This window comes from Marmota monax, unplaced genomic scaffold (genome assembly GCF_021218885.2).
Source record: "Marmota monax isolate L192 unplaced genomic scaffold, Marmota_monax_Labrador192_F-V1.1 WCK01_AAM20220418_F8-fsc00008, whole genome shotgun sequence".
NCBI classification, from domain to species: domain Eukaryota; kingdom Metazoa; phylum Chordata; class Mammalia; order Rodentia; family Sciuridae; genus Marmota; species Marmota monax.
In genome coordinates this window covers 5945394-5959683 of record NW_026694432.1, presented here as the reverse complement: position 1 = coordinate 5959683, position 14290 = coordinate 5945394, and the positions used below count along the sequence as shown (strand labels likewise).

The following is a 14290-nucleotide window of genomic DNA, read 5'->3' as shown; positions in this document are numbered from 1 at the left end:
CTTTTTCTCTTATTCATTTATTATAGATACGACTCTACATCAATAAATATAGATCTACATCACCACTCTTAATAGCTACTTAGTATTCCATTGCAGGAATGTATCATGTTTTATTTAACCAGTCTCTGGCCTAATTAGGATGTTTCCAGCTCTTCAGTATTGTAAACAACACTGCAGAGGACATCTTTGTAAATTCACCTTTATCAAGTGTCTTATCATTTTCTTAAGATATAGTCCCCAAAGTAGAATTGCTGGATAAAAAGGTAGGCATATTAAAATTTTTATGCTTCCTGCTGGATTACCTGTTGCCTTTTGATCTTAACACATAATGATAAATCTTCTTATATTCACTGATTTAATAGGCAAAATGTGATATCTTGTTTATTTAATCTCCATTTCTTTAGTTACTAGTGAAGTTAACCATTTTTTAAAATACTCATTGGGATTAGTTTATCTCCTTTTTTGAATTTCTTATTTGTGCTGTTTATCTATGAGGTGCCTGTCTTTCTCTTCATGATATTTAGAGCTTTTTGAAAAAATAAGAAGGATATTCATCCTTTTTTATCTGTAATACATGTTGTGCATATTTCCCCCACAGTTTCTGACTTTTGGTATATTCATAGAAAGTTATAAGGCCCTTCTTATTCAGTCCCTGCATCTGTTTAAACATACTGTAGTTATCTCAGAGGTAGTCCCCAATTGAGAACAAGTCTAAATCTTAAGCTCCTGTCAATGTATACTCAGAGGGAAGATGAGAGGCACCTAGACCTTGAGAGATCCATAGGGACCCAAGCTATCTGATGAAATTTACAACCAAGTGGAAAATATAGGCAGACAGGTAATTTGCATAAAATGTGATGAGTGATATAATAGGAGTGGTATAGAGGATGCCAGAAAGCCAGGGGGAAAACCTAACCACTCCTGGATGAGTAGATAGATGTTCAAGATGAGTAGAAGTTAACTAGGTGAAGAGTGTGGAAATACACTTCATACAGGGAAGTAGCATATGCAAAGATGTACTGTCTAGAACCATAGGTTATGGTAGCTACTGGCCTTGCGGGTATATTCAAATTTAAATTAATTAAAATTAAATAAAACTGAGATTTTTTTTATTTCCCCAATTCCACCAGCCACGGTTCAAGTGCTATCTACCCACGTGTGACTAGTGGTGATGACATTGGACAGCACAGGTATAGGACTTCACTACTACAGAAAGTTCTGTGGGACAGTGCTGTCCAGGAAGAACTTGATGTGTTCAGGGGACTGAAAAGGCTTCATTTCAGCAGGTATGTAGTGTGCAGGAGTGAGAGCGGCACAAGATGAAGAGGACCGTAGCACAGCATGCAGGGACTTAGTCAAAGCTGACCTTGCTACTGGGGCTGATGTTCCTAGCCAGTTGCCTTACAGAGCAAGTAGAAGGGAAATAATTTAAGATTTACCCAACAACCCTGTAGGTAGACGTTATCTCCATTTTACAGATAATGCATTTGAGACTCAGAGAATTCCAGACCTGTGAACAACATACACTAGTTAGTGGCAGAGCTGGATTGAAAGTCTGACCTGCCTGATGCCAAAAACCTGTGTTCTTCCCTTTGTATCACTCCAATAGAATCCAGAAAGCTCCGCCTACTGATCTCTTAGATCAGGATGGAAGAATCCTGACTTTTAGAACAGTCTCCTCAACTTGACTCTTTTTTCTGTGAAGGGAGTATTGATCATGGGGGAGCTTGACTCAGCCTGGGTGTGCAGGCGAGAGCTTGCAGGCAGAGTTTTCTTTGGAGCTGTTGGCCTCATTCCCTGAGTTGCAAAGAGGAGCTCTAAAGGCCAGATTCAAGGGAGACCCCGTGCATATACTGACATTAGAACTAGGACAGCTTTGCCAAAGAGAGCTGCTGGCTTGAGGGCATTCACCCGAAGCCTATCAGGGGGAATCATTGGTATCATAATGTATGCTTTGATCCATCCCCTCACCAAGAGTCTGTTATAATGGCCACTTCCAAGACAGTGTCATTGGAAAGAGAGTGCTGATTCCCAGTTAAAAGAGGAAGCCCTTGCTTGCCCTAGGGCATTCCCATTTTGTACAGCATTGGAGTAAAGAGTTATTTCAGGCCATGCCTGCCCCAACCCTAAGCAGCCACTGGGAGTGGAGGCTTTGAATTTGCTGTCACAGCTCCAGGCGTTTTCTGAGCCAGTTAAAGTCATGCCTGGCAGGATATTAAAAAGAACATTACCATCAGAATGTGAATTCTGGATTAGTCAGTTTCTCTGAGTCCAAGATCTCATATTTTCTAGGATGGATATGGTGCCTTTGCATTATCTGAGCTGGCATGAATGAATGAGTGGCGGGAAAAACAAAATGTGTGATCATACAGAACAGGAATAATAAAGGATGCCTGTGTTAATTGGCTTTCTGTTGCTGTGACAAAATACCTGAGAAAAATAACTTAAAAGGAGGAAAGATTTATTTTGGCTCATGGTTTCAGAGGTTTTTGTCTGTGGTTGCTTGGCCCCATTGCTTTTGGGCCTGTGGTGAGGCAGGACATCGCAGTCAAAGTGCATTTCAGAGGAAACTGTTCACCTCATGGTGGCCAGGAAAGTGGAAGAGAGAGGAAGGGGCAAGGGTTCCCATTATCCCAAGGGTATTCCCCCAATAACCTAACTTCCTCCCACTAGGCCCTACCTCCTAAAGGTTCTACAACCTGCCGGTAGTGACTCTGGCCCATGACCAAGCCTTTACCACATGGCCTTTAGGGAACATTTAAGATTCAAACCCTAACAATGCAAGTCTGAAGAAGCAAGATAGGAAGCAAGATAGTTTGTGGAGAACTGGGGAGCAAAGGAAACTTAGCATGTGGAGGTCTGTGATTCTGTTGAATATAGTGCAGGGAATATTAAGATGATTCTAAAAGGAATCAGCAGCATCCCATCATTCATTCATTCATTTCACAAATTCATTGATGCAAGGAATCATTAAGCCATAAGGATCCAATGTAAACAAGACCCAACTTCTACCTTGAAGCAACTCATAGTTCTTGTGGGGGACTAGATATGTAAGCAGTAAAACACATTATATTGAGCAACATATTTTAAGAGCAGTATAGTACTGTTTTTTTTATTAATGGAACCCAAAATTATAATTGCTAACATGTCCTTGTCCTCCAAACTCCAATGGTGAACACAGTTGCCTATGTGATGATTCCAGTTGAATGTCTAAAGATATTTCATGTACAGTATCTGTAAGAGTATAAAAAGAGAGATATTGATTCTTTTCCTCTCATCAAAAGCAAACAAAACAAAATAAGTAATTTTGCTTTTTTACTTGAACTTGCATCTCAGATTAATGGCACCCACAACTTACCCATTTGCTATGGCCAAGAAGTTAGGAACATCACCCCTGTTTTCTCATACCCAATTACTCTCTTATCCCACCCTTTCACCAAGTGGAAGTGAGACTTCTCAAGTTGGTATTGGTCCAAACCACATTGAAGCAGTTAACAATTTCGGGACCTAGATTTAGCAAACGGTATCCAGACCAAATATCTATGCTGCTGAGCTTCATACATGTACATCCAGCTGCCTTCTAGACATTTACTCTTGGGTGTCCTAAAAGCACTTCCAAATCAACAAGACCAAAACTGAACACACCATCTTCTCCCCTTGTATTACCTATTTTGATTTATCATCATAACAGTTATTCAAACTAGAAACTCAAGATCCCTTCATTATCTTACCTCATAACTAACCAATTTCCATGGCCTAACTACTCTAGTTATTAAACACCACCATCTGTCCCCAAATCTTTCTCCCTACTTCATGCTCTCATGCTTTAGTACCAAACTATGCCAACAGCATTAGTCTAATCTCTATTATTTCCAAACATTATTGATAAAGGGTCTTTCTAGCATACACACCTATTTGTGTCACTTTCCTCCCTAATATTCCTCTTAATTATCATTAAAAAATCCCAGATTCTTCAGTGTCCTGGTCCAGGTTCTTTTCTTTCTTCTTAAATTCTGTCTTAGCCACACTAAATAACTTGCTGCTCTGGAATTATGCTCTGTTCTCTCATACTTCCATGAATGTGGACACACTATGCTCCCTATATTGAATTCCCTTTTTCCTGTATTGGCTGGGTAAGTTCTAACCAGTCCTTTATATTTCAATCCCTGTGCTTCTCTTAGGTGAAGCCTTTAGTTTCAACAAAACTAGCTTTTCAGGGCTGGGGTTGTGGCTCAGCGATAGAGTGCTCGCCTAGCATGTGTAAGGCCCTGGGTTCAATCCTCAGAATCACATAAAAATAAATAAATAAAATAAAGGTATTATGTCCAACTACAACTAAAAAAGATCATTTAAAAATAACTTTCTATTTATCTACACATTTAGCAATACATAGCTGTGACTGTACTTTTTGTGGAACCCAACATGCATAGATAAGGGTACATGAAACACATGTACATTTTAAAAAAGCAATTGTATGATGAACACTCATGAACACTATTCAAAAAATAAACAGTCTCAGCATCTGATAAGCACCTGTGTATTTCTCCTTGATCACAACCCATCCTGCTCTTACTTGGATTATCACTATCTTGATTTTTCTGATGATCATTTTCTTTATAATTTTATTAACAATATACGCATTCCTAAGTAATACAGTTTAGCCCATCAGTTTTAGACACGCAGGCATGAAATCATGGTTTTCAAATAGTTCGTGTCTCATTTCTTTCAATTTTTTTTTTTTGAACCAGGGATTGAACCCGAAGGTACTTAATCACTGAGCCTCATTCCCAGCCCCTTTTTCTTTTTTTATTTTGAGTTAGGGTCTCACTAAATTGCTTAGGGCCTTGTTAGGTTCCTGAGGCTGGCTTTGAACTTGCACCTCTTGCCTTAGCCTCCCAAGTCACTGGAATTACAGATGTGCATCACCACACCAAACTAGTGTCTCATTTCTTCTGTTCTTCACAAAATTTGTGGCATTCATCCATAGTATTTTGTGTAGCTAGAATTCATTCACATTTCTTGCTGTGTAATAGTACATTTTTTTTCAAATATACCCTAGTTTGTGTATCCATTCTAAGGGTGATACACATGCTGCTATAAATACTTTTTGTATGTATCCTGATGTTCAGGGCACAGTTTCTTTAAGGCTGGGTCCCAGGGTAAGATTCTTCAATTTTACTAGCTAATATTGAACCATTTTCCAAGGAGGTTCTACCAATTTGCCCTACTTTCAGCAGTATACAAGAATTCTCGTTGCTGTACATTCTCACCAAGACTTGGTATTGTCAGACCTTCTTATTTTTGTCAGCTTTGTTAATAGATAATGATTTAAATTTAGTTTTTGTTTACATTTTCCTGGTTACCAATAAGGTTGAATGCCTTTTCATATATTTATCAGCCATTTGAAATTTCTCTTTTATGAATTGCCTGTTCATTTTTCTATTGAGTTGTCTCTTCCCTTGATTTCTTTATGCAGGTTTAGTATTTCTTCTTCTAGTTCAACTATTGTTATGAATATACATCCTATAAATATATTCTACGTATTCTAACAGGTCTCTGTATTTCTGGTCTCCAATCTGTTATTTCATCTTTTCACAGCTACCTGAGTCCTATTTCTAAGAAAAACCCTATTATTGGCATTCCCATGACTCCCCATTGCCTCCCAAACAACACGGGATGCAAGGCCATCGATCACCTATTCTGGCCTAACACCCTCATCACTTGCTGGACCCCCTTAAACCCCTCTTCATCTTTTTACTGTAAACTCCATCTCTACCAAAAGGCTCATAGCTCCCCAAACACATAAAATTGTTTTATACTAGCCTTTGCCAGGGTTACCCTTTCTCTTCCCTTTGCCCTTAATTTGGAGAACATCTACTCATTTTTAAACTCAACACAAAGTTCACCTTTTCTATAAAACCTTTTCCAAACTCTCCTTCTCATCCTTCATTAACCCTCTGTCTTTCGTCTCTCTACTAGACACACTGAATTATTTCTTGCAGGCCACCTGAATTCTCTGTTACCTTTATTGGTTCATATGCTAGCATCTTCCATCAGATTATTCATGAGTCTTTTTAAGGCATAGGAAGCCTTTTGAGGGTAGGGGCATAGTGTCTAGCACTGGGCTGTGGTAAATAGTAGAAATCGTTATTAATGTTAATACCATTATTGAGTACATGTCTGTTTTCCTTCTTAGATGGTAAATTTCTTGAGGAGCCTGGCACTTGGATGGCGTGAAATAACATTTGTCTTGTGAATTAATAACTTAGAAGAACAACTGCTTTAAAGCAACATTTGGAGTAGGAATATAGAGGCATTGAGTATCACGTTTAAAGAAAAACAAAATTGATTTACATCCATCTCACAGAGAATGAAAATTTAGGTTCAAATAAATTCAAAGCAAAAACTTAAAAGAACAAATGTAAAGTTTTCTGTTGGCTTAAACAGTAAGATTTAAAAGTAAAGATGGAAAAGACCTGAATTGTCAGTTCATATAGAAAAGAAGCTCAAACATGATATTTTTCTTCATCTAAAAAAATTAGGTTTTTGTAGTGGGTGATTTGACATAAGAATGACTAGGAAGTTGAAAACCTAAGGAACATAGAGCTAGAAGATTATCCTTTGGGAACACCAAAAGCGGCTATCTGAAGATATTGTCACTGTTATGGTGAAATCTGTAGATGGCCCAACTAAGGCTTTCATTGCTCAAAAAGGGAGGCCGGGCGGAGCACAGTGGTGCACACCTGTAATCCCAGTGACTTGGGAGGCTGAGGCAGGAGGATCCCAAGTCCAAAGCCAGCCTTCAGCAAAAGCCAAACATTAAGCAACTCAGTGAGACCCTGTCTCTAAATAAAATACAACATAGGGTTGGGGAAATGCCCCTGAGTTCAATCCCTGGTACCCCCACCTCACCCCACCCCACCCAAAGAAAACAAAAGCAAGGCTGGTTCATTGGAGTAACCGTACTTAAAATGGATGAAGTTCACTTGCATGATGTGTTCGCATAGACAAACCTACAGTGACGTGTAATTTCAGGTCTACCTCCACCTCTTTCTCTCTCCCTCCAGAAAGCATATCCTAATGGAAGTGAGCAGCAGTGACATTGTTTATTATAGTGATAACCTTGGTCTGCTCCATGTTCTATTTTCTAAAAAGCAAATCATTTCTCTAAACTTCAATACTGTATTAGTGGTAATAAATTACTATATTCCTCACAATTGACATCTTTGTTGGGAACCAAGATAAATACAGTGGGAGGTTTTGTCTGTAGATAGAAGAAAGCCTTTGGAGTCATGCCAGTTATGATTCATATTACACTTTAATCATTGCTCTGTGATTCTGAGCTAGTTACTTACCTTCTCTGACCTTGATTTGAAAACTGACTACCTACTTTTTAAATTATTTATGTAAAACATCCAGCATGATACATACCTCCTAAATATCTTTCATATCTGTACACACACCTGTGTTCCCCACTGCTGCAGCCCTATTTTTAGCCACTCGTGTCTGTGCTTTGGATTCTTTAGCAAACTTCTGACTGATCTTTTGCTTTCCATCTTGCTCACCCAGTTTTGTTGAGAGAAAAGGATGTTCTGAAACACTGACTTGAGCCCTTAACAGCTATGTCACTGGTGTGGAGATGGATACATAGCTGCCATTCATGGAGTGCCCATGATTTGACAGGGACTGACTTAGCATTCTGTGTGTTACCTCATTTAATCCTTACAGTAAGCCTGTGAGTGACTGCCACCATTGACCTTTTAAATTTCAGTACCGGAGCTTGAAGAGGTTGAGTGACTTGCCCACAGCCACTCTGCGAGGACATGGGCTGTGTGTGTGTCTGGATCTATCTGGTTCTGAAGCCCATGTTCTGCTCCTGTCTCCTGCTGCCCTGTGCACCCAGTTATCAGAGCCTGCTGCTCTTCAACATAGTAACCTATTATTAACCGCCTGTGTGCTAATTTGAGCCCACCATACTGTCTCCTAGTCATTTTGTTTTGTGGATCACTGGGCTACAAGGTGATGAGGGCGGATGTGGATATATGCTTTGCTCAAGGGTCACATTCCTTTTCGTGCATTTATCAACCAGCCGATATTCTAGTTTCATCCTTGGGTTTGTAGGGCTTCGTGAGCACATGTGAACCTCCCTGGGCTCAGCTCTGATGGGATTTGTTTCTGGACCAGAGGGTCAAGGGCCAGACTCTGTGGACTTTTGACAAATTCGTTAAAGGAAATGCCACCTGCAATAAGCCTCTGGCAGCAGTGTGCTACTCCGAACTACAACTCTCTGATGTCTGCAACTAACTTTGATGACAGTGATGAAAAATCTCTTATTTGGTGTGAAACCTGGCTGTTTTTGTGAACTTTTTAAGATAGTGGCAGAATTTGTCTACACTGGTTTCCTGAGACTTGGGCTAGTCTCTGTGAATGGCTATCCATTTCTTGATGTTTTCTCGGGCGTTCAGTCAACAAAATGTTTTGAGCCCTATAACAAGGAGACTATACAAAGAAATTCATTATTTTGCCATTGCCCTCAAGATGCTTATGGTGTAACTGAGAACATTAGACCTAAAAAGAAAAGAGCCAACTATTCAAAATATCAGATGACCCTGTTTTCACAAAGTTAGCAACCTATGAGTCACACGGGCTTGTATACAACATGTGCCCGGCTTTTGTGTAAGAACTTGATTAAGTATTTAATGGATGATTATTAGAGGTTGGTCTCCCAGATGCCACCTTCTCACAGACAACTTCCTATTCATATACCTAACTCTGACCACTCTAAGAAGCTGCAGACTTGTGATATCAAGGTACCCACTGGACAGCTCCACCTCATTGAATCTCCCATCAGAACTTGAAACTCAATATATCAAAGTAGATTTGATGGACTTTCTTTGGAAAGGCAGAATACCTTCCAGTTAAGAGCATGGAGTCTGGGATGATGGTGTGAATCACAGCTCGAGTTGAATGACATAGGGACAGTCTCTTACCTGGGCTTTCTTTGTGTGAGGGAATGTGAGAGTCTTCTTAGGACTCAATGGAAATAGCATATTCAAAACATTCCACAGAGCTGGGTGCAATGGCACACGCCTGTAATCCCAGCAGCTCAGGAGGCTGAGGCAAGAGGATCGCAATTTCAAAGACAGCCTCAGGAAAAGCGAGGCACTAAGCAGCTCAGTGAGATCCTGCCTCTAAATAAAGTGCAAAATAGGGCTGGGGATGTGGCTCAGTGTTCGGATGTCCGTGAGTTCAATCCCTGGTACTAAAAAACAAAAACAAACAAACAACAACAACAACAACAACAACAAAACATTCAACAGAATATTTGCTTGTGGTCAATCACTAAATATTACCCATTATCATCCATAATTTCCTCCAAATGTTCTATCTTTCCTTACTTGGTAATGATACCACTATCATTCTAGCCTTCTCCTTCACCTCATCTCATTTAATTAGCTACTAAAAACTGTATGTTCTACCTTTTCACATACCTCTCAGGTTATAATTCATTCAACATATATATATTTGTGTAGCATCTCATAAATGCCAAACACCTTGCCAGGCACTGCAGACACAGAGATGAATGCTTATCAGTCTGCGTGTCTGTGGGAGCAGACATATAGAAAACTGCAGTCTTCAGGTGATCCAAATAATAGAAATATGCAAAGTACCTTTAAAAGAGCCTGAAAGAGCTATCCCTTCCTCTTTTCAAAATCAATGCCCTCACCCAAGCCCGCATCACCTCTAACAGTAGCTGCTACTGCAGATTTTTTCTTTCTCTATTGCCTTTAAAAATATATAGGTAAAACAAATACATGCTCCTTGCCCGCCCACCAAAAAAAATTAAATTATCAAAATAATTAAAAAGTATTTTCTACTCTACTTCTTTAATCCTCCTCCCCTCCATGATGGTAAAACATGCTTACTGTTCAGTATGTACCCTTCCAAATTTTTTTCTCTGTATACATGTGTACCTTGTGTACACTTAAGTAGATTATAAACACAGTTTTTATGAAAACGGATCTATACCTTAAGCATACAGCTTGCTTTTTTTCCATTTAACAACATGCCTTTTAAATTTTTTCTGCATCAATACAAAATAAAATTACCTTATTCTTTTTAACTCCTAAATAGTATTCCCTATTTTGTAACTTACCACAATTTGTTTAGTAGTTTCTCTGTTGGAAGCCTTTTGGTTCCACTTCCCCCTTTTCCCTGTTGCAATCAATGCTCAACTTTTTATACATCTCTTTTTATAGACATGTCCAATTCATTCTGCAAGCAAATTTCTAGAAGTGAAAGTGGTTAGTTAAAGGCTATGAGAACTTAAAATTTTTTAGACTGTGCTACATTATCCTTCAAAAAGACTGTATACACTTACAGTCCCACCCAACAATGAATGAGAATATTAACTTATGTAATGAGAATAATTGTTACTTATCTCACCAACACTGAATATTATCAGTCCTCTAGTTTTGCAACTCTAATGAGTAAAAAAAAATGCTGTATTATTCTTTCATAAACATATATCTGTGGTTACTAGTGAAATTGAACATGCTTTTATATATTTATTGATCATTTATATGTTTATGCCAATTGCCTATTTATATTATTTGTTCTGTTACAGATTATATTTCTCTATTAGATTGTCTTTTTTTTTTTTTGTAGGTGTAGATGGACAGCATGCCTTTATTTGTTAATTTTTATGTGGTGCTGAGGATCGAACCCAGTGCCTCACAGGTATGAGGCAAACGCTCTGCCACTGAGCTATAGCCCTAGCCCATCATTTTATTTTTGATTTTCAAGCATTCTCTGTTACATTAATCATAATGTAACATTCTTTCTCTGTTAAATATGTTGAAAATATTTTTTCTTAGCCTATTGCTTTTCTTTATTTACATTATTTTACATAATCCGGAGGATTTTGATTCCTATCTAGTAAATCTGCTAATCTTCTACTATGGCTTTTGGAGTTTTATGTTTTGCTTAGGAAGAGTATGCTTATTGCCCAGATTTTTTATATTAATTTCTTCCTCTCCATTCTTTGATTGCTTTATTTTCTGAGATTGATCTTTTATACAAATAAAATGTATTTTTATCTATAATCTGAATTACTATTTTTTTCCCAAGAGAATTTCCAACTATCCCAACACAATTTCTAGTGGTTTGAAATGCCAGATTATATATGGGGCTGCTTCTCAATTCTGCTCCTTTGACTTTTTTGGGGGGAGGGCTTGGGGTCATTTTTGTGCAAACACAAGGCTGTTGCAATTAGTATAGCATTATAGGAGACTTTTATACTTTATGGAGCCAAAAATCTGAATAGTTGACCTTTTTTCTTTTTTTCTTTGTCACATTATTTTTTGTTCTTCTGATTTTTATGGATTCCTTTTGTACATTTCTTCTTGCAGGTGAACTGCAGAATAATTTTTCCCTGTTCTATAAAAGACCTAAAACTATTTTGATTAGAATTTCATTAAATTTATTGTTTAATTTGAGTCTCATCCAGGAACATGACATATTCTTCATTTCTTCTTCTTTTAATGTCTCTCAATAAAATTTACATTTTAGTATAAATCTTGGACGTACTGATGAGTTTAGCCACATGTATTTTACAGTTTCTATTATCAATGAGATACTTTCCATTGCATTTTTTCCATTTGGTTGTAGTTGGTGAATAAGAAAAGGATTGATTTTTTTATTGTTGATCTTTTATCAAGTCTTTAATAAAGTTTAGTATTAGTTTTGAATTTTTATAGTTCTTGGATTTTTACAGTTTCTTAGATTGTCTAAATTGAAAATCAAATTACTTGTAGAGATAGCCTTATGTCTTCCTTTGTAATACTTCCATTTCTTTTTCTTGTCTTATTGCATTAGGTAGGACCTCCAGTGCCATATTTAGTAGTTGCAATGATAACCATGAAAACAGACATCTTTGTCTTGTTCCTAACTTTAATAGGAATGATGACTGCTCTTCCTCAAATGAAATAAATTTTCTTCAATTATTGGTTTGCTAAGAATTTTTAATTTTTTGTTTTGGCTTTTAAATTCGTATTTATATATGTATGTATGTATTTATGGTACTAGGTACCAGGGAATGAACCCAGGGACACTTAAACCACTGAGCCATATCCCCAACCCTTTTTATTTTTAATTTTGAGATAGAGTCTCATTAAGTTGCTTAGGGCCTCACTAAGTTGCTGGGACTGGCCTCTAACTTGTGATCCTGGTGCCTATTAATGCCTATCTACCAATTAGTTATATTAATAGATTTCCAAATATAGAACAGCCCTTACATTTCTGGATTAAATCTTATCTGGTCACAAAAATTGTTATTTTAAGAACAATTCAGCCTAAGAAATGTGTATTTATGTTCTTAAATAAGCTGATAATTTTATTTGTGCTATTGTCTTAGTTCATTTTCTGTTGCTGTAACAGAGTACTTGAGACTGAGTAATTTATTAAAGAAAAAAAGAGTGTATTTTGGCTTATGGTTCTGGAGGCTGAGAAGTCTAACTGGTGCCAACTTCTGTTTAGCTACTACTGATGAGATGCTGCTCCGGCTGATGGTAGAAAGCAGAAGGGAAGCAGGTGAAAGAAAAAGTGAAAAAAGTGAAGAGTTGACTTGCTTTACAACAATCTGCTCTCCTGGTAACTAACCCAGTTCTATAAAATCAAGAACTCATTTACAGGAGAAAGGCATTAATCCATTCCTGAGGGCTCCATCCCAGTCACATCTCACTAGGCCCCGCCTCCCAGCAGGCTTTGAGGGATTACATTTCTAACAGGTGGGAACTTTGGGGGGACATGCTCAAACCTTAGCAGCTGTTTTTCTCTGTTTTTCATATTGGAGCAATATTCGTTCAGTACATTGGTTCTCAGACCTTTTTGGTCTTAGGTCCCATTTGCCTTCCCAAAATTTATTTAGGATCTTCAAAGAACTTTATGTGAGTTACCTATTCATATTAGAAACTAAAATGAAGAAAACTTTAAAACACAAGCATGCATTTCTTTAGTTGGCAGAGCAATGACTCATCAGGGAGCATCCAGTTAACCTCTGGAAAATTCCACTGTGCAGTGTGAGAGAAAGAGAGTAAAAAGATCAAAGTATCTTAGTATTGTTATAAAAATAATTTGGACCTTGTAGACTTCCAGAAAAGTGTTGGGGATCTTTAAGGATCCCTAGAATGCACTTTGAGAAGTGCTGGTCTAGCAAAATGAGTTGTAAATTTCCCATTTTTTTCTATGTAGTAATAACATAGATTTTACGTATGTCTTGAAGGTAGAACTCATTTGGAAATCATTTGGAACTGATGTGTTTTGGAGTAGTATATCTTTGCCTATTGATTCAATTTTCCCTATGGTTATTGGTTTACTCAGGTTTTATATCTCTTATTAGGTCAATGTGTTTCGTTTTGTTTTGTTTTGTTGAACGAGAGTCACACTATGTTGCCTAGGCTGGTCTTGAGCTTATAGGCTCAAGTGATCCTCCTACCTCAGAGACCTCAGGTGAGGGTCACCATTCCCAGCCTTAGTCAATTTGTAAATTATAATTACCTATAAATTTGTGCAATTTCATATACATTTTCATTTTTAAAGTATAAAGTTGTAGGGCTGGGGTTGTGGCTCAGTGGTAGAGCGCTCGCCTCGCAAGTGCGAGACCCTGGGTTCGATCCTCAGCACCACATAAAAGTAAATAAGTAAAAACAAAGATATTGTGTCCAATTACAACTAAAAAATAAATATTAAAAAAAACAGATAAAATTAAGAAAAAAAGTATAAAGTTGTATTTTTTTTACATTTTATTTATATCAAGAATTAAATCCCCTTTTTAATTTCTAAATTATCTACCCATGTGTTTTCTTTTATTCTCATTTGAATTTGCCAAAGATTTGTCTATTTTACTGCTGTTGTTAGTGTATTTTATTTTATTTATTTACTTATTTTTTTTAAAGAGAGAGAGAGAGAGAGAGAGAGAGAGAGAGAGAGAATTTTAATATTTATTTTTTAGTTATGGGCGGACACAACATCTTTCTTTGTATGTGGTGCTGAGGATCAAACCCGGGCCGCACGCATGCCAGGGGAGCGCGCTATCACTTGAGCCACATCCCAGCCCCTTGTTGGTGTATTTTAAAGGATATTTTTAGTATGATTGACCTAGCTTCTTGTTTTTTGCTTGTTTCTAAATTTGTCTTTATTACTATTTTTTAATTTTAGGGGGTATATTTTAAAGTCAAATTTATCAGGGTATAACTACTATAGTAACACTTATTCTTGACGGTGTACTTTT

At 37.5% G+C, this 14290-nt stretch overlaps 1 protein-coding gene and 1 non-coding gene across 3 annotated transcripts in view; both read left to right on the top strand.

Annotated features, from left to right (window-relative positions):
* The window catches only part of Rnf220 (ring finger protein 220), a 214889-nt gene that overhangs the window by 25047 nt on the left and 175552 nt on the right, over positions 1–14290 (top strand). The gene's annotated exons all lie outside the window — the stretch shown is intronic.
* On the top strand, positions 13616–13688 carry Trnaa-cgc (transfer RNA alanine (anticodon CGC)). The gene has a single exon. It is a non-coding gene; the product is annotated as a tRNA-Ala (tRNA).